The sequence below is a fragment of the Hyperolius riggenbachi genome, chromosome 2 (assembly GCF_040937935.1).
Source record: "Hyperolius riggenbachi isolate aHypRig1 chromosome 2, aHypRig1.pri, whole genome shotgun sequence".
Classification (NCBI taxonomy): domain Eukaryota; kingdom Metazoa; phylum Chordata; class Amphibia; order Anura; family Hyperoliidae; genus Hyperolius; species Hyperolius riggenbachi.
Window position 1 is genome coordinate 240,423,027 of NC_090647.1, and position 21,543 is coordinate 240,444,569.

At 41.5% G+C, this 21,543-nt stretch overlaps 2 protein-coding genes across 7 annotated transcripts in view; one reads left to right on the top strand and one right to left on the bottom strand.

The window, feature by feature from the left end:
* The window catches only part of OFD1 (OFD1 centriole and centriolar satellite protein), a 225,715-nt gene extending 209,482 nt beyond the window's left edge, over nucleotides 1-16,233 (top strand). For 2 of the 3 annotated variants that reach the window (XM_068268382.1, XM_068268388.1), the window contains one exon: nucleotides 16,215-16,232. The gene's annotated coding sequence lies outside the window, so the exon portion shown is untranslated. Of the gene's footprint in view, nucleotides 1-16,214 lie in introns of all 3 variants that reach the window. The other variant, XM_068268378.1, reaches the window with a different exon arrangement.
* Nucleotides 1-21,543, bottom strand: part of GPM6B (glycoprotein M6B) — a 191,276-nt gene that overhangs the window by 40,672 nt on the left and 129,061 nt on the right. The window lies entirely within an intron of this gene.

Genomic DNA, 21,543 nt, shown 5'->3' on the forward strand with positions numbered 1-21,543 from the left:
TGACCTGACAGCTGAGGATATTGATACCAGTTATGTGGATGAAAATAACAAAAAACGCATTAAAATTGCAAACATGAAACTCAATGGCATACAAAAATTGCACCCGAAAAAACCCCACAAAAACAAAAATGCACAGTGCAGAAAACGCATTGTTTCCTGCACTGCCTAGTGTGCTCTCAGCCTGAGGATCCCCATGAGGAGATGGATTAGTCCAAAATCTGTCAGACTTTTACTGCTTACTTTAAGCGACAGGAACATAGGAGAAAAGTAAATTATAGTGCATTTTAATCTGGAATTTACTTTTTGTACGTATGTATTTTACATTTTACTATTTTTTTTGTGGTCGTAGCCCTGTAACAATCAATCTAATCTGATTCACAAATAATACAGACCAAATAGGTTAAAAATGGATTATGTGATTATTAAAGGCAACTATCAATAGTATAAAATACTAATCTTAATTACTAATGCAATTGACAACAGATAATGATTAGCTCCATAAAGACATAACTCTATATGCCCAGATCAGCACCTTGACATCATGAGTCATCCTGATCACTCCCCTCCTAAGCCACTTAGTGATTGATTTTTATTTGACTCCCTAGTTTCCCATCTGCTTTCACTTAACAGTCACTTTTGGTACAATTAATCCAGACAGAATGGAAAATGGTAGCTGTGCGGACACTCTTGCTCTTTAGTTCAGCCATTGCTAGATTATTGCTTTTCAGTAAAGAGACTAAAAAAATGAGGTGACAGCAACTGAAAATAAACACACGCAAGTAATTTAACACAGTAACCTAGCTGCACTTGTCTGGATTAATAATAAATCATTATGAAATCTTACTAGGTTAGCAAAATCCACCAAGATAAAAAAAAAAATAGTTATCAATTTGCTAGAGACCAGAAATTATCTACTGTCCAAAATTCAGCAGTTACTATATAAAGTCCGTCTAAATGTCACTGCTTTTAATGTGCAAAATATAATGGACATTTTTTTTTTCCAACAAATACATCAATAGTAGGGATAATCAATAAGATGCAAATAATTTTGAATTCATGCAGGGTTATGTAAATTTTGTATGCAAATGTATGCATCTTAAAAATGGACTAATCAATTTAAACCTTGGTGGGACTTGATTGGTCCATTTCAATCTACATAAATTTGCATACACAATTTACAGAATCCTGCATGAACTCAGAATAATTTGCATTTCAGTGATCATCCCTAGTCAACATTCTATCAGAACTATACATGAACTAGTAGGTAAAACTTAAATGGCATCTCTTCCCACTCACGTAGGCAGCAAAGCACATAGCTAGGTGCTTCTACAGCCCCAGTGGATTACAGAGCATTGCAGTCCCTTTCAATACAAATAAAAAAAGCTGCGTCTTAAAGGACAACCGAAGTGAGAGGGATATGGAGGCTGCCAAACAGATTTAGTGTTAAGGAATACCGGTTACCTGGCTGTCCTGCTGATCATCTGTCTCTAATTTTTAGCCATAGACCCTGAACAAGCATGCAGCAGATCAGGTGTTTCTGACATTGTCAGATCTGACAAGATTAGTTGCATGCTCGTTTCTGGTGTCATTCAGCAAAAAAACAAAACAAAAACAGTATACAAAGGGGCCAGAGTAGAGTAAAACATTTTAAAAGCCGCTTAAAAGCAGAGGGGGCTGCTTGTGTGGACTTACCTCCCTCTTACAGGAAAAAAAAACTCACTTAAGTCTCGATAAAACAGAATTGAAAAATGATTCATTCAACTCCACAAATGCGACGAGTTTCGTGGGCGTGACCCTGCTTCCTCAGGCAAAAATGGGAGCACAACTCAGTGGGTCAAGCAATAGACGGTCAAACCTATTGCTTGACCCACTGAGTTGTGTTCCCATTTTTGCCTGAGTAAGCAGGGCAACGCCCGCTAAATGCGTCGCATTTGTGGAGTTGAATAAATCATTTGTCAGTTCTGTTTTATTGAGACTTAAGTGAGTTTTCTTATTTTGTAAGAGGTAGGAAAGTCCACTCTAACATCCCCCTCTGCTTTTAAAGAGAACCCGAGGTGGGTTTGAAGAATATTATCTGCATACAGAGGCTGGATCTGCCTATACAGCCCAGCCTTTGTTGCTATCCCAAACCCCCCTAAGGTCCCCCTGCACTCTGCAATCCCTCATAAATCACAGCCACGCTGCTGACAAACAGCTTGTCAGAGCTGGCTGTGTTTATCTCTATAGTGTCAGTCTGCTGCTCTCCCCACCTCCTGCAGAACTCCAGTCCCCGCCTGCATCCCTTCCTTCCCTGCTGATTGGAGAGAAAGGACGGGGGCAGGGACCGGAGCTATGCAGGAGGCGGGGGAGCAGCTGAGACTGACACTACAGATGTAAACACAGCCTCACAGCACGGCTGTGATTTATGAGGGATTGCAGAGTGCAGGGGGACCTTAGTGGGGTTTGGGATAGCAACAGAGGCTGGGCTGTATAGGCAGATCCAGCCTCTGTATGCAGATAACATTCTTTAAACACACCTCGGGTTCTCTTTAAGAAGTTTTTTAAAACGTTTTACTCTACACTGGCGCCTCTGTATACAGCATCCCCATCTACCATCTAGAGAGCGACTTCTTAACCTGAGTAGGGTCAGGTCCTAATGCTCCCCACCTGCATTTAAAGTGGTTGCCTATGGGTAACCCGTGTTTGTGAGTATATACACATAAAATTGTATTGAACTCTTCATTTTACCTGACAATACTCCACCATATTGGGCTCTCGATTCTCTTGTTTTTAAGCTGGTGTTATTCAGACACTACTGCAGCCAGATAGACCAGCAGGGCTGCCAGGCAGCTGATATTGTTTAAAACAAAAATATGGCAGCCTCCATATTCCTCACTTCAGTTGTCCTGAACCAATAGAACCCTATGGGGATGGTTCCACAGCAGAATTGCAAAGATCTATACTGGGGAGGGGGCTACCAAATACTGGGGGCACATCCTGCCATCTATACCAGGAAGGGGGGTACCTAATACTGGGGGCACATCCTGCTATCTATACCACCTGCTATCTATACCAGGGAGGGGGGTTACCAAATACTGGGGGCACATCCTGCAATCTATACCAGGGAGGGGGGTTACCTAATACTGGGGGCACAACCTGCTATCTTTACCAGGGAGGGGGGTTACCAAATACTGGGGGCACATCCTGCCATCTATACCAGGTAGGGGGCTACCTAATACTGGGGGCACATCCTGCTATCTATACAGGGGAGGGGCTACCTAGAACAGGGGGCACATCCTGCTATCTATACCGGGGAGGGGGCTACCTAATACTGGGGGCACATCCTGCTATCTATACCACCTGCTATCTATACCAGGGAGGGGGGTTACCAAATACTGGGGGCACATCCTGCCATCTATACCAGGGAGGGGGGGTTACCTAATACTGGGGGCACAACCTGCTATCTATACCAGGGAGGGGGGTTACCAAATACTAGGGGCACATCCTGCTATCTATACCAGGTAGGGGGCTACCTAATACTGGGGGCACATCCTGCTATCTATACAGGGGAGGGGCTACCTAATACTGGGGGCACATCCTGCTATCTATATCTGGGAGGAGGCTACCTAATACTGGGGGCACAATTGCTATATATACCGGGGAGGGGGCTACCTAATACTGAAGTCACATCCGGATATTTGTACTGAGGAAGCTACCAAAGACTGGGGCACACCCTGCTATCTGTACCGGGGAGGGGGCTACCTAATACTGGGGGCACATCCTGTTATCTATACCAGGGAGGGGGGTTACCTAATACTTGGGGCACATCCTGCTATCTATACTGGGGAGGGGGCTACCTAATACTGGGGGCACATCCTGCTATCTATACTAGAGAGGGGGCAACCTAATACTGGGGGCACATCTGTAAAACATTTAATGCAAACAAGGCCTTAGTCACTGTGAGTAGGAAGCAGTATGTACACATTGAAATTACTACATCTAAAGGTGCCCATACACTCGTCAGATTGGCAGCAGATAGATAAGAAATGCATCTGATGATCTATCTGATGCGTTTTTAGAACATTTTTTACCAGGATAGAATTCCAATAGATTTCAGTTTGAAATCTATTGAAATTCGATCTGATGGCATTTTTTTGCCATCAGATTTCCATTAAGGCCAATGCAAACTGATAAGCAATCTCATCAGATCGACCTAAATTTTCCACCCTGCAAGTTCGATGGAAATCCATCGAAATCGATCGAAATCGGCCGTCGATCGGTCGATTGGCCAACCGATTTGCAATCGATCGATCGATCGATCGATCGATCGGGAGGCCAGAAAATCGGCTGAGTGTATGGGCTGCTTAATGCTGGAGGTGAGCCTTAAAATAGAGCCAAAAAACACTAGACAAAATCTTCAGCACACAAAAGGCCAAAAATCCTAGAAACCGTGTGTAACCAATAGAACCTGAAGACAAAGAAATAATTTACATGAACAGTGAACCAAAGTACATAAATGTGAATGTAGTTCTCCCTTTGGGGACATTTACTTGCTCCATGGAAAAAAAACTGCTTGGTATTGAAGGTATTTAACCAATTCCACTATCTTCAGCAATCATCTGAATACGGTACTTCATAAATTTAAAGGAAATTCCACTTTAATGAAGACAGAAAGGTGGCTTGTGGGCAGTGAGCCCGCTGACGTCTGCTCTAGATATGGATATATCATATGGATAGAGATGGCTACACATGACCTTTTCTTCAGTTAGGTGAAAGTATCCTCATCATACAGTTAATCTTAGCCCTGTCCTACCGGACTAGGCTTATAATGTTTATTCCCAGATATATCAAATGACGTTTGTATATGCAGGATTACCTATTTTTAATATAAAGAAATCATTTAACACACAGCAGACAATGAAAGATGAGTAAGAAAGCCAGAACTGAAGAGCATTGAACTAGAAGCAGGTGCTGTGCAGCTAAAAGACATTATTCATAATAATGTTATGAAGTATGGTTTAAGTATTTGGAATACATTGCATTCCAAATCTAAGCAGTGCTTTGATACTGTGCAGAACTGAGCTGAGCTTTCATCATCCTCAAACTGTACACACTGTCAACTACTCCAATAAACTGGCTTTCTCTACAGCCAAAAATATCAGCTCAGGTGTTAAATATATACATACAGCGAAATGAATCTTGTAGCTGAATGGCACATCTTTGTGAAAGCCTCCCTTTGGGATGTGTAATCTTGCTTTTGCTTGCTAAAAAGATCTGGTATGACAGGATGGAATAATAGAAGCCAGGACACAACAGCTGTCCCTAGTGACTAGCACCATATGGTAACCCCATCTCAACCCCTTCAAAGTGCACCACGCATTTCAACTTCACTGCTTTATCAGTAGAGTGCTTAATAGCTCTCTACACCACACAGCCACACACTATGGAAAAGGAGAACTGAATAAGGAGAGGGTCATAGCTAGATTGAGCAATAAAATCCACTATCATAGCTAAAGAGACCAAATTACTTTCAATAGCTTTATTAACAGATTTTCCTCTCAGTGTGGATGGAAAAGATTGTTTGGAGATGTAAAATGACACACGGCAAAACAACACTGAAGAACGAGTGAAATATCTGGTAAGATTTAGTTACGATAGAGAACCCATCTTAGCTTAGTTAACTTGCAGCATTCATCCATGCGTACCTACGGGATTTGGGCACAGGAAAAAGCAGATATACGGCTTACCCTTCTCCTGCACAGGTCCCAGTAGCATGAATTACTATTCCCCCTCCAAGTCCTCGTGGATAGTAGGGAATGATGTAATTTGGCTTCCAGCTATTGCTGGTGGATTAACTACAGGGTTTTTAAAGTAACTTCAGCTCAGTCTTCTGACAGCGCCAAAGTTACTCACTGTGCACTGCTATAGCCGTAATTCCTATTACGGCCTATGGTGTCGCCGGCTGTGCCCAAATCTCCTGTGCGGTTTTATCAGCGCTCGCCTCTAGAGAGCTATGCTGTAGCTGGCAGTGTATTGCACGTATAGGACACAAACCCCTTTTCTGAATGTAACCCTAGCTGCAACAGTTTTGAGAAACATACAATTCTAGTGTTTCCCATTAAAGGCACCGATTAACAATTGAAGCACAGAAACTGGCATGTGAGAACCTCCTTGAATAATGCAACACAATTATAACAACTGATTTGCTATTAATTGGCTTCCCTGTAAATGGGCCCTAGAGTACGATGGACATATGACTATAGGAGGGATTAGATTGTGAGCTCCTCTAATGATCAGTTAGTAAGAAAACCATATACATTCTGAAAACCACTGTTGGCTCTATATAAATACTTAATAATAATTGTGATGTTTTTGGTGACAGTGGGTTGTCTGGATGTGTCGCTGTTCCATTGAGGTTTCTGGCTGACTGCAATTGTATTCAGGTGCAGCGGGTCTACGGATTCTGCCTCCTCCAACTTCATAGTTTAGTATATGCAGCTTTGCAGAGAGCAAAGCATGTATTTGAATAGGGAAATTGCTGTTCAGTAGAAAGAATAGCAATGGTCTTGCCCTTATTGCACACCCCTCCAATTGGATGGCTTTAAAGGATGTGCTCCAGACCAAGGAAATGGATATAGTTTCACTATATTGTTTTATGAAGTGGAAAGAGAATGTACTGCAGAAAAAGAAATGTAGGAGGTGCAAAAGGCGGGTCATATGCTCCAAGCAAAAAACAAATCAATGTACTGCAGGATTTTCCTGTGAAGTTCCCATAGAACAATAATTACGGGAGAGAGGTCCGTCGTGACGGATCTCTGAGGAGGTGGATAGTGATGACAGGGGACACCTGTACACACAGTACTTCGATAAGTACTACGATCTTGAGCCCAAAATAATCAGCAATGATTGCATCAGCTGAAGAACATCTGAAGTACATACATAGCTGTTGACTGCTACAGAGGACTGACTGGATGCTAGAATACACAATATATTCACAGCACACCCAACACCTCACACAACCTGTATGCATGTTTGAGCGGATTTATCTTCACATCATCATCAGTGATTAAGCAGGTTGACGTTAGAATGGAAGTGTTCAGGCCAAAGCAAGGATGTTATAATAAAAGCCAGCTGTCTGTCTGGTGCGGCCTACTGAAGCTGTCCATAATTCACTGCTTGACTAACCCTCTCCATGGTTCCTGCATGTGCTACTAATCCTATGCATATAGCGATCTGCATTTCAGATCACACTACATTTTTGATAGCAGTGTGGGCTATTTCAGCTTTTATATACAGAGGGTGACTATTAGCACAACTGTGTTCTGCTCAGGCTAGGTGAGGTTTGCTGTGCATGGGGCCTCCTGCAATTAAGGGGTTACAGTTAATCTATTTTCCAGAGACCTGCAGAATGCAGACCTGAACAGTGGTCAAAAAGCTGCCTGCCTGCGCAGGCAGCTGAGCGGATCATTACAACCTTGTATTCACTCGTCTATGTTCTGTCTCTGACTTTACTAATGATCCACTACCACTCTCTGACCATTACCTACTTAGCTTATCTCTCTCCTCCTCTTTTCCTACCACCCTGGTACAAGCACGCTCACATATTCGCAGAAACTATCGCAATCTAGACATGCAATCTGTCTCTGAAGGATTGTGTGAGGAGAGGTGCCAGGGCATCACTGACCCAGACTCAGCTGCTATACACTACAACAGCTCCATTACAAAAGTCATGGACGACTTCGCCCCCCTCGTCAATGCCCGCCCTCACCGTGTCTGTCGCCAACCCTGGATGACCAAAACCACTAAACAGTTAAAAAGATGCTCTAGAGCAGCTGAACGGCGCTGGAGGAAAAGTAACACAAGTGAGGACTTCATCTCATATAAAATTGCCTTGAACAACTTCAGAAACGCACGCTGTGGCAAAAAGTCCTATTTTTCTTCCCTAATATCCGCCCATTTACACAATCCAAAACGCTTGTTCAGCACCTTCAACTCCATTCTCCATCCCCCTCCTCCTCCTCCTTGCTTATCAGCGGAAGAATTTGCAACATACTTCACTGATAAAATTGACAAAATCAAAAGTGAATTCTCCACGCAACCCTCAAATCCCACCTCCACACCTCTCATTGACTGCTCTCTAACTGCCTTCTCTCCACTCTGAACACTCTCTCTGCTCTGTAATTGCCAAAGCTAATCTAACCACCTGTTCTTTGGATCCTATTCCCTCCAATTTCATTCCGCAGCTATCATCTCTCTTGCCTGCACTAACAACGCTATTTAACCTGTCCCTCTCTACTGGCATCTTTCCGTCGCCACTCAAAAAGGCTGTTGTGACACCACTACTTAAAAAACCATCTCTAGATCCTACCACACTCGCCAACTACCGCCCAGTCTCACTTCTCCCATTTGCATCCAAACTACTTGAACGCCACATACATGCAGAATTAAGCCATTATTTATCTGCCAATTCCCTACTTGATCAGTTCCAGTCTGGCTTTCGCTCTAACCACTCCACGGAAACAGCCCTTACCAAAGTGGCCAATGACCTACTTACAGCTAAATCCAAAGGTCAATTTTCCATACTCATCCTTCTTGACCTGTCATCAGCATTTGATACTGTCGACCACACCTTACTCCTACAAATACTTTCAAATGTAGGAATAAAGGGCCTTGCTCTCACATGGTTATCTTCCTACCTCTCTGGAAGGTCCTTCACAGTCTCCTACTCAGATCAAATCTCTTCTCCTCATGCTTTGTCTGTCAGGGTTCCCCCAAGGCTCTGTCCTTGGTCCTCTCCTCTTTTCCATCTACATGCACGGTCTTGGTGATTTAATCAACTCATTCGGGTTTCAATACCACCTCTATGCAGACGATACACAACTGTACCTCTCTGCCCCAGATCTTAACTCCCTCCTTAAAGGTGTTCCTGACTGCTTGTCTGCTATATCCTCCTTCATGTCCTCTCGCTTCCTAAAACTTAATATGAGTAAAACTGAACTAATAATTTTTTACACGTCTCTGTCCACCTCCCTGCCTGAAGTAACAATAAATGTTAATAACACACCCATAACTTCAGTTCCCAAAGCACGGTGCTTGGGGGTAATATTCGACTCCTCTCTCTCTTTTATTCCTCATGTTCACTCCATAACCAGCTCCTGCCATTTCCAACTCAAAAATATATCTTGCATCCGTCCTTTTCTCACTCAAGACACAACTAAAATGTTAATACATGCTCTCACAATTTCTCGTCTGGACTACTGCAACGTACTACTTTGTGGACTACCGTCTAACAAACTGGCCCCGCTCCAGTCGGTACTGAACTCAGCTGCTCGTCTCATTCATCTTTCTTCTCGATCTTCCTCTGCCGACCCTCTTTGTCAAGCTCTTCACTGGCTGCAAATTAACCAGAGGATTCAGTTCAAACTCCTAACCCTAACCTACAAAGCTCTCCACAATCTCTCTCCCCGGTACATATCCTCACTAATTTCCAGATACAAACCCAATTGCAATCTCAGATCGGCACATGATCTTCTGTTGTCCTCCTCTAGAATCACCTCCTCACATTCACGCTTACAAGATTTTGCACGCGCTTCACCACTCCTCTGGAATGCCCTCCCACAACACATCCGTCACTCGCCAACCTTTGTTGCCTTTAAACGCTCTCTAAAAACAAACTTGTTCCGACAAGCATATGCGCTACCTTAGGCCACTTCCCTTTGTCCTAAGACCAAATTGCACCCCTACTAGGTGTCCTAAAACACACAGCCTCTATATATTTGCTGCATACTACCCCTCCTCCTGTTCCCCCCCCCCCCCCATTCCCTTTAGATTGTAAGCTCGCAAGGGCAGGGTTCTCTCCCCCTTTTGTGTTTTGGTAACCATTATACATTTTATTCATCATGTTAATTTTATCACTGTCATTACCAATTCTATAATTTGCTTTTGTATCATTCTTTGTATTTTGTCACTAATTATGTATCTTGTATTTTGGTGTATAGCATTGTCTGTATTATTATGTACCCCATGTTTGTTTCCTACTTTGTACAGCGCCACGGAATATGTTGGCGCTTTATAAATCAATAATAATAATAATATTGCTAAAGCGTTAATAGTAATATTACTGAAGCGTTAATCGTAATAGTAGAAGAGTTAAGAGTTAATAGTAGAGTATGTTTTACATGTCGAATAAGCTGTGCATACTGTATTTACCAATGTGCATGTTTAACCTAATTATCTTTTTTATATTAGTACAAACCTGCAATACATATGCTGCTAGCAGTTGTATAAATAATACTATGTCACATGATATAGGCTCGGGCGAATCAATGTCAACTCTTTTTGTTGAAATTTGTGGTTGAAGTACAGGAAATCATATCTATATCAATCTACACATACATACTTTATACACACACTATATACTTGCTGTATATTACCGGTATGCCTGAATAAACTGATAAGTTGCTGCTTGGCTACCTTATTTAGCAAGCCTTCTCTGATTTGATAGAAACAGCTGGACAAATGCTAGAGATTAATAACTCTAAATATGGTCCAAGTTTACTTCATACTTTGGCAATGGTTCACTGAATGGAACATCCAGATCCAGGTCTACTATATTTTACTGCATTCACCTAAGCCATGATTACATATTACATTGCTTTTGAGTTTTTCAATTCTGCTTTAAAAGTTTATAACCTGAACAAACCTGCCCAGAAACCCCACTCCATACTTACTGTCCATTTATAAGTGATCAGCAAGAGAAAAAAAAAAAAGGAAAAAAGTTTACTTAATAGTGATATGCTGGTTTTGCATTGCAAGGGGAGGGCAAGCATTCTGAAGCTCAGAGACACCTCTTCCACTTGGCCCTATACCTGTAGAGTGCTGCATGGTTTGGACACAACGCTCCTTCTCTCACTCCAGGAATATACCAGTACATAGGGGAGGAAAGCAGTCACTTCTCTTTTTCAAATGCATACTGGTGGTTCCTAGGTATATTTAAAATCATGCCTGCCACTACAAGCAGCTTAATGTACCAGTCACTAGCATCTGTATTGTAAAACAAGATCAAGTTAAACCAGGGGGAACCTACTACACTCCTTTATTTCTGGTTAATGGAAGTGCAGCAATGCCCCCTCTGTTGGCATCCTTCAGCATCTACATGATTACAGTCATATGGGGAATGGGATGATCCCTGCATCTTGGATACTTTAAAACTTCCTCTGGGCACTGATAACCCATCAATATTCTGCACAGAATCACATTACAGAACAGACTCAATTGATTATTCTCTGAACTGTTATTTATTTATTTTTTTTTTAAACACCCTCTATTCTACTCATTGCCCCTACAGCCACTAAAAAGTGAATATGTATTAGTGACTTCTCTCTGGGCTGTATTAGCACAGGCACTGGGCATCCACATAAGAATGACAGAACCTTTCAGTTGGTTGAATTGCTTTGTATGACATGAGGACAAGGGATATGGTTAAACCGAGAGGGAAAGGCAGTTAAAGAGGAACTCCAGTGAAAATAATGTAAGTAAAAAAAAGGGTGCTTCATTTTTACAATTATGTAAAAAATAATTTAGTCAGTGTTTGCCCATTGTAAAATCTTTTAAATCCCTGATTTACATTCTGACATTACATGGTGACATTTTTACTGTTGGCAGGTGATGTAGCTGCTGCATTCTTTTTTGGCAGTTGGAAACAGCTGTAAACAGCCATTTCCCACAATGCAGCAAGGTTCACAGACAGGAAACTGCCAAGAGTACGTACTCAGAGTTTCTTGTGGGAGGGGTTTCACCACAATATCAGCCATACAGCGCCCCCTGGTGGTCTGTTTGTGAAAAGTAATAGATTTCTCATGTAAAAGGGGGTATCAGCTACTGATTGGGATAAAGTTCAATTCTTGGTCGGATTTTCTCTTTAAGCTCAACTCTCTCTAATTTATTCAAATCTGTGAGTTGACCAGAATAACAATATTCACACTAGATGTCAGTCCCCGCATAGAGGCAGAGAAGCCTGGCACTCTAGCTGTATGCAACATACTTAAAGGACAGTTGGACCAAAACATTCAAGTAGAGTGTCAGGACTCTCTGATGTAAGATATTATTAAGCCCACAAACAAAAACCGCTTACCTCAATCAAACTTCTTGTTCAATAGAGATATGACTGTCTACAAGATTGACAGTTTATCTAATGTTAAACAAACAGCACTGGACTAGAACGCACTGGAGATGGTCAATGAAATGGCAAGAATTCTGGCATCTGGTCAATCAAATGCACTTCTTTTCAGTTTTAACTTGCCCAGTTTTGTATTGCATGAAATATGCATGTAAGCTGGTTTGTCGGCATCAGTTCAGCACTGGTCCAGAACTCCTTTCTTCCACAAATGCAGGTTTCCATGGGTAGCAGATGGTGCAGCCTTATATTCACCTCACCACACCAGCAGCTATCAGAGATTGAGCTAGAGGATAGAATGGTGGAAATCCAAGCAGTGCAGAGGTGCTAGCGTCATCTCTGCAGCTCTACATTATCTATGGAAAACCCATTGTACATTGAAGTGGATTTAAACATTGATAAATAGAGTCTTCCAATCAATACTATGGCCCAAAATAGATCTAAAGATTAATCCACATTGTTGGTCTTTAGTTAATTGTAAAATTAACCAATCCTATCAATCAGAATTAAGTGATAATTGAATAGTGTATAACCAACTAAAGGCCCATACACACGTCGGATTTGCGCGGACGGGTCGTTTGAACGTTCCGTCGTTCGCACGTTTCCGCATGAAATCCGGCGTGTGTACAGACTATCGTTCGGGAGATAAGACTGGTTACCAACGATCCGCCGGGCGGATCGCTGGTAACCAGTCTTATCTCCCGAACGATAGTCTGTACACACGCCGGATTTCATGCGGAAACGTGCGAACGACGGAACGTTCAAACGACCCGTCGTTCGCGCAAATCCGACGTGTGTATGGGCCTTAAGAGTTATGACAAACTTCTTTTGAAAGCCTTTTGTACAGTGGGAGATTGGCAGAACACATATAGATGTAGATTGTTGTTCTAAAGCAAAGCAGCCTCTAACACGTTCCCTTAAAGGTGAACACCTCTGCAAAAAAAGTGGGAATACTACAGTTTAAGAAGTAGACAATCATTCTGAGATCTCTTGCACACTACATGCAATTTTGATTCAGATTTGGCGTGCTTTTACATGCGTTTCCAATTTTTAATTGGTACTGCATGCTGCGTTTTTACTGCGTTTTCTTTTTTGTTTTGATAGCATCCAGGGAAAATCGGAATCACAAATCGGAAACGCAAATCGGATTTGCAGTGTGCAGGGGGCCTGAATGGGGTTTAAAACCCTGAATTTATAGCCAACATTTATAGCCAGCATCTTAGCTATTTACCTATGTGCAAGATAAATGTAAAAAAAAAATTAAGAATGATACTTCTGGAGAAATATAAACTGTAAAATGATGTTGTAAAACTAAAAAAAAAAAAAAAAAAAAAAAAAAAAATTAACACTTGTTTAACTTTATGGCACAGAGAGAGAAAATAACCCTGAATATAAACTACATAGTACAAACACATCAATGTCTCTTGCTTTCAAAGACCATTTTGTCCAAAGCATCACCAGAACCCCTTTGTTCAACACAGCAGAATAAAAACATTTTTGTCCTCAGGCTTGTGAGCAGCTGTTGTCATAGAAACAAGTTAATAATGGCCCAGCAACTTGCTCAGTGCTGCTTCTGATCCTGGCTGCAAATTTAACACATTCACAGAAGGAGGGCCAGCTAAAACAAGGGCTGAGGACTTGAGGAGAACGGCAGCATTTAACACCTATATAATAAGCAACTGGATATGTTAGTTATGGGCCAGGATGCAAGTATATGAGGGAATAAAATTGTCATGAAGAAAAGGGTCCTCCTTTGTTTAGCTGAAAAACAAAAACACAAAAAAATATGAAGATTGCAGCCTGTAAGGGACTGGCTTGTTAAATGACCTCATTACAATGAAAGTAGAACATTTGTCACAGAGTCAGGCCCAGGTTTCTGCCTATAGTGGACTGCTTAAGAAACATCTCATGGACTATGTGAGGTAATCCTGTTTCCTGGGAACATCCCCCATGTCCTGGCAGAGTGAAAAGTTTTTAATTGCTTCACTAGGCGTGAGGCCAGCAATGGCCAGGCAATGTCAACGGTCACATTACACCATCATCACGTGCTAATCCTAGCCAACAGTGGACCTTATGTGTGAAAAGATCTGACAAACTGTTTGTACTGCTGTTTCACTCACCAATAATTATGAAATCTAATGGCAATTAAATTACGATTTATTAAAAGTAGTTGTGCCTAGAGATTCCTACATCCGCTTTTTTTCCCTTTTAACACACCCCTGGAATCCCACAAGTGTTTTTTTTTTAATTTTTTATGTAAATCATTACTTTCCACAGTTTTCACTTTCAGCGGTGGCTACCACAGTCCTGCTACCTCCTGCCTCATGAGCCATCCTGCTGATCCATCAGTATGATGGGCAGCCATTACTGCAAATAGCGAAGCTCCTGAGATGTGAGGGGCAAGGTCAACTGAAGCTTTTGCAGAGCAAGTCAAAGTTTCCATAATATAGTTATCCTGGAGGCAGTTCTTAAAGAGTACCTGAGGTGAAAATATACTGATGAGAAACAATTGTATGTATCCTACTCCTAAAAATGAATGATTTAGATATCTCAATTTTATGTTTAACCACTTCACATCCCTGGGTTTTTACCCAGTACATTAACAATTTTGACACTTAGTTGTATAACTATCGAAACAGCAATAACTTTTTAATTACTAATAACATCCAAATGATATATATAGTTTTTTTAGGACCGTCTAGGCTTTCTATGGTAAATGTTTTTTTTCCTGAATTTTTATTTTATAGGCATTTTTCTAGGGAAAAATTGGATGTAAATTCAGATAATCCATTTTCCCTGGTTTCACCTTCCCAATTTTCACATGACTAGCCCTATAGTTGTAAAATCCAAATAAATATATATTTGGCCCTTCCTGATTAAAATGATACCACATATGCCTTATTTCACTACTAGCTAGGCATTCGGTGGTGCATTATCCCCAGCCTGTGTGTGTGTGTGGCAATCAGATGTGGCTGCTAGGGCGACAGTTTGGGGGCCCGAGTGCTGTGCAGATGTATCACTAAGCAACAACAGAGCAATGCACCTGTAGAGCATTGGGTGCCGGAACTGTCACTCTAATGATCGCATCCGATCACTACAGGTGACAATCATTAAAGGTGCATTAACATGTGTATGTGTTACAGGTGTTAAAAAGGAGGTTAATAGGCTAAATAGGGGTTAAAACTGACTGGAGGAAAAGAAAAAACACTTTGTGACCGGTCACTACCTTTTTTTTTTAACTTGTAAAACTTTTTTTTTTGCCTAACTTTCAATGACTGCTGCTACTTGCAAAGCAGATTATGCACAAGCATAAGTGAGAGCACACACACGTGCGGCGGTTGGCAGCGCTTTGAATGTGCAGGAACACAGGAGGGGACTATCCTGGATGTAGAATCTACGTCCAGGAATGTGAAAGTGTACCTCAAACGAATAGTGTGTCAGGATTTATACCTACCTGGGACTTCCTCCAGCCCCCTTCAGGCTGTTCAGTCACTCTCAATCTCCCCAGTCCACTCTGGTACCACCACTGGATGGGCCGGTACTGTGGCCAAGTCTTGCTTTGTTGCTCATTGTGCTCTTGTAGATGGGAGCGTTCTGTGCCTGCACAGTAGTACTGCACAGGCGCCGTCAACCAGACTGTCCAGGGGCGACTGAAGCAGCCTGGGGAGACGGCGAGGGACCAAACAGCCAGAGGTGCACTTTTAAGGCCCATACACACGCCCGATTTTTGCGGACGGGTCGTTTGAACGTCCCGTCGTTCAGTCTTCCGCACGCCAAATCGGGGCGTGTGTACAGACTGTCGTTCGGGTGATAAGACTGGTTTTGAGCGATCAGAACGACAGTCTGTACACGCCCGATTTGGCGTACGGACGACTAAACGACGGGACGTTCAAACGACCCGTCGTTCGCAAAAATCCGACGTGTGTATAGGCCTTTAGTGGTTATAGGTTTACAAAGTAGATTAAATATTTTATTGTCTCTGCTCAATGGCAATCTATTAAGTGTCCCAGAGATAAACTATAAGAACTATTGACCTTCTTTATCTATTCCCTTCTCTCAGAAGTTCTCTACAGTGGGGGAGTTTTTTTGGCTGCAATTCCTCATCAGTGTGGTTCCACTATAATCCAACAAGGGGCCGACAAGAAAGAAACTCACTTGCATGCCTGAAGGTTCTCTCTTTCAAGCAAAGAAAGAAAAGAAGAAACACAGCCTAGCTAGTATGTTTGGCACTGTACACACACATCAGGTTACCTTGGGTATACTTTAAAGACAAACTAAAAGTGCATGGAGGTGATATAGTTTAGAAAGTGACAGGTTTACTTAAAGAGACTAACAAAAATGTCATCCTTTTTTCTACTATCCTACAAGTTCCTAAACCTATTCTAATGTGCTCTTGTTTACTGCAACACTTTCTACCATCACCATCTCTGTAATAAATCAACTTATCTCTCTCCTGTCGGATTTGTCGCCCTGTGTCTGGAAGGCTGCCAACTCTTCAGTGTTGTTGATCTGTTATGCACGCCCCCTCCTCCAGGCCTCCTCTATGCACACTCCCGTGTGTGTTATTTAGATTAGGCAGCCTCTCTGCTCTCTTGTCAGTGAGAGAATAGAGCTGCCTGCCTATTACAAGCTGGATAAAGCATCCTCTGAGCTGGTTGGGCTGTCACATACTGAGGAATTACAGACACAGAGCTGTCTGCAGGAAGAAACAATCAGCCTGTCACTCTTCAGTGGATGATTGCTGCAGGGGGAGGAAGGTAAACACACAAATGATCTCTTGAGATTCAAAAGCAAGGCTGTATACAGTCTGCTTGTGTATGGTTGTATTCTCTATGTGTGGACATACCGTACATCAACCTACTTCCTGTTTTGGTGGCCATTTTGCTTGTTTATAAACAATCTTTTTAAAACAGTTTTTGACTACTTTTAATGCGGCGAGGAGCGGTGAAATTGTGACAGAGGGTAATAGGAGATGTCCCCTAACGCACTGGTATGTTTACTTTTGTGTGATTTTAACAATACAGATTCTCTTTAACCACTTCGTCCACAGGTCAGTAGATATACGTCCTCTGGGACTTCATCTAAGCCACAGGTCAGTAGATATACGTCTTGTAGCAGAAGCAGTGCTGTGCAGGATTGGGCTTGCTCCTGTGCATATTTCTGGCACTATCTGATGCAGGACTAATTGGTGAATAGGAATATAAGTTTCCTGAGCTAATGAGATTGATTTTTACTATTAAAGGTACTTTATTTTCTCATTTCATAGTGAAAAACACACTTTGTAGCACTATTTCAGAATCAAATATCTTTACCATAAATTGTGACCGGAACATAATCGAAGTTTTGTGATAAGCAGTAAGAATAGCCAAACAAAATGTGTGTTTTTTATCGACAGTAGCACTTTTTATTTTTAAACTGGAATTGGTAAAACTGAGAAATACATGTTTTTTCTATTTTTTTCTTTGTTTTCCCATTAAAATTCATAGAAAACAAAATTGTTTGAGGGAAAAAATGGCATACAATGAAAGCCTAGTTGGTCTTGAAAAAAACAATATATATTTCATTCTGTGTCATAAGTAGGGATAAAGTTATTTCTGATTAAATAGGGACATAGCTAAACTGTCAAAACTGCTCTGGTCAATAAGTTGAAAACAAGGTCTGGATGCGAAGTGGTTAAAGGTGTGTATTTTAGTGCAGGGTCTCAACCTACTTCCAACTACCTAAAACATCATAATGTAATCAGACTAGGATGTATAAAGCATACAGTGAGAGCAGAACAATTTAGATTATGAAGTGCTAGAACATTGAGAACACTTTTAAAAGGTGTTGGCAACACAGCACCTTGTGACAGCAATTGAGTTAGTTTCAAAATGCTACCCTTGCCTTATGTAGCTAGACCAGTGATCTGCAAACTTGGCTCTCCAGCTGTTAAGAAACTACAAGTCCCACAATGCATTTGCCTCAACAGCTGGAGAGCCAAGCCTGCAGATCACTAAGCTAGACTGAAGACTGTTTAGAACATCTCTAGCTTTTATTGAGGTTTGCGCCTCCAATGTACATACAAGTCGAAACGTAGAGATTTTTGCTTTGAGACAAAGGTAGGTAGGGTACATATATGGGCAATAAAGCAGAGGGAAACATTTTTTACTGTTCTGTCACAGCTACTCTAGGAAAAAAAAAATAGATAACACACAGCCATTAATGTCTAATCAGCTCTGCTGAGACACTAATTACCTAACCAGTGAATGTAGTTTCACCACAAAACATGCACGGTTGGTAGTACTTGAGGACCCCCCCCCCCCCCCCGTCTCATTCCCACAGCTGAGAGTAGGGCGAGGCGGTAAGCGCAGTACATCCAACTGGCCGTGGAGAACGGAGCTGATACTGGACAATCTAAGAGGCTTTAGACTGCAGCGAGGGAGCGATCTGCACAGAGTGGGGCTGGAGGAAGCCCCAGGTATGTATAAAACTCATCAACCCTCATCTCAGGTTCACTTTAAGGTAGTGCTGGGGCACAATTTTGACATTCACTTAGGGGTGTACTCACTTTTGTTGCTAGCAGTTTAGATATATTTTCAGTGTTGCCACATTAAAAAATATTTACAAAAATGTGAGGAGTACTCACTTTTGTGAGATGCTTTAAATGTATGTCTCTTAAGTCACACCAGTGACTGAAATGCCATAATTATACAAATCTGTGAACATTGTGCCACAACCCAATTCATCTACAACGTAAAGGAAGCCCAAACATGGGTCATTTTTACTACTAAATTGCATGACTGAAGAAAGTGATTTTCATTCACTTTCATTCATACAAAAGAGCAATGCACAAAATGCAGCAAACAATAACAGGTGTCTTTGCTTTGACTACACAGCACTGCAGGATACAAAAACTTGATGGGTATTTTGCACTAGACTGCATAAATACTGCAATGCATGTTGCAGATTTGGCTTTTCCCATTTTGATGGGATAAGTCACACCACTGCTTGAACCTTCTTGTTACTTATGGTTGATCATATTATTTCTACCATACACATTCAGATGACAGGTGACATTTTGCATACATGTTCAGTCTGCTGATGGGACTACAGATATTGGCTGCTTTGTGGTCTACATATATGCTGGGACTCCTTTATCCACTTGAAGTGATGGTGATTCAAATATTCTCACACATTCCCCCTTGTCAGCTGTGAAAGCTGTTAAGCAGAATTGTCTCCCTAGGTTCTCAGGAAGTCTAGACTTTTCATATGCAAAGCTGGGAAACCAGAGCATTCCAGAACAGGGGCAGCGGGGTAGCATCTAATGTGAACCAAGAACATTGCCTTGACCTGAATATGTCAAACATTGATTAAGGTCAGGAAGCAATACAAAAGAGGAGGATTCTAAACTTTGTTCACAGAACTTATAAAAAAGAACTCTGAAAGAATGTCTAAGTGTAAAAAATATTTTTCATGTAAAACAAGTCTAGTAAGTCGAGTGTGTACTGAAAGTCAGAGGGCTTTGACAAGCTTTGATAATCAGTAGTGATGCTTTTTGTTTTTATTCTATAATGCAAAGAGGAGTTAGTAATATTAGTGAGAAGCCTTCTAAGTAAATGTCCAATAGGTAGAATAAAAACTAAGTTCTGTAAAAGCAGGCACCACAAAGGCAAACTGTAAGCTTCTTCAATAAATTAGTGCATTATGGACTAAAGAAGACCAAGTACAGGTCTCAGCACAACCAAGTAGATTCCACCTTGTGCGGGTTCAAATTCAACACGCTAAATCTGTAATGGATAACCAAACCTGACACGCCTACCACATTTCCTCATGTGCTCGCCAGCTGGAAGAGATATAACTTGCCAGATGGTTTGGTTTATAAAAAATAAATAGAAAAATAAGGAATGAATGGACTAGTCCAATCCTGGGTGCTGACTATAGTATGTTTACACACTTTCCTAGAGTATAGTCTTGTCACTTACTGTCCCTCAAAGGAGCTCACAGTCTAGTCTCTGCCGTAGTCATGTGTCCATGGTAGTCTATGGCCAATTTAAGGGGGAAGCCAATAAATCTCTATGTTTTTGGGATGCGGGAAGAATCCGGAGTGCCCAGAGATGGTTGTTCACTTATTCACCAAGCTGTGGACAGTAATGCTGAGGGTCACATTTCCCTTGTCTTATAACATGCTTCACTAAAGACAGTAAGAGGGGCAACTTCACCAATGGGCAGACAGAAAATAATAAAACCATCCCAGAGGTTCTTACACTTCCCCACTGCTATAAAACCAAAAGAGGTTTTGACTAGAGTTAATTTAACTACATGTATCAATAAGTTCCCTACAACCATACCAATGGCTGGATGTAAACCGGCCATATTCATGTAGATAACACTATACTTTGCATGTCAGATTTATTTACTAATTCATATTTCTTTGGCTAGGATTTTCCACAGTGACATTTAAAATCGCCTGCAAAAGGATTTCAAAACTGTAAATGTTTATATGCTAGAAACCTGTGCATAATCTGAATCTGGATATTGAAACTGCTCTATAATGAGGTATTGCCAGTCCAGAAGGCTAGTTTTGTTTGTTATTTACAGTATATTCTGGCGTATAAGACTACTTTTTAACCCTTGAAAATCATCTGAAACGTCAGGGGTCATCTTATACGCCGGGTATCATTGATGCCGGGTGATATGCCCTATCACGTTACCGCTTCTCAGATCTCGCTGCGGAGGACTGTAATGAAGCGACACAGGCGCACATGTGCGAGATCTGAGAGGCAGAGAAGGAGATAAATAGGATACAAGGTTGGGCCAGAAGGGTGAAAGGGGTGTGTTTTATGGGCACAGCGCAATCTATTCTTCCATACCGCTCTGATAAACAGGTAGACAAGGAGAGCTGACCAATCCACTTAGGGAGAGTTGACCAATCCAATCTGTCAATCGCCTATGTACTGTTATATACTGGGTGCCACATACAGTACAGCACCAGTACCTGTTCATACATAGCAACAGTATACAGTATATTATATTTGTTTCTTTTTTTTTTGGTGTGCATTGGAAGAGGGTTGGAAGAGGGTCTTATATGGCGAGTATATCAAAAACTCTACATTTTAATTAGAAAAGTTGGGGGGGGGGTCGTCATACACCCAGTCTTATACACCGGAATATATGGTAATTGCAGTGCATTTGAAATAGGGACGTTCCGAAAATCTTTAATGAGGTTGTCTAATAATCTCTTGCCTGACTCGAGAGCTAATCAAAAGTTTTATGTTGCTCCCCATTTTTATAATCGCCAGTCTAAAAAGCCTTTTGACATGGGGTAGTGCTATGTCCACGTACATGTTCACGTTAAAAGGAATTGTGAAGTGAAAATAACGTACTACAGAAAGTGCCATTGCTGACTTTTT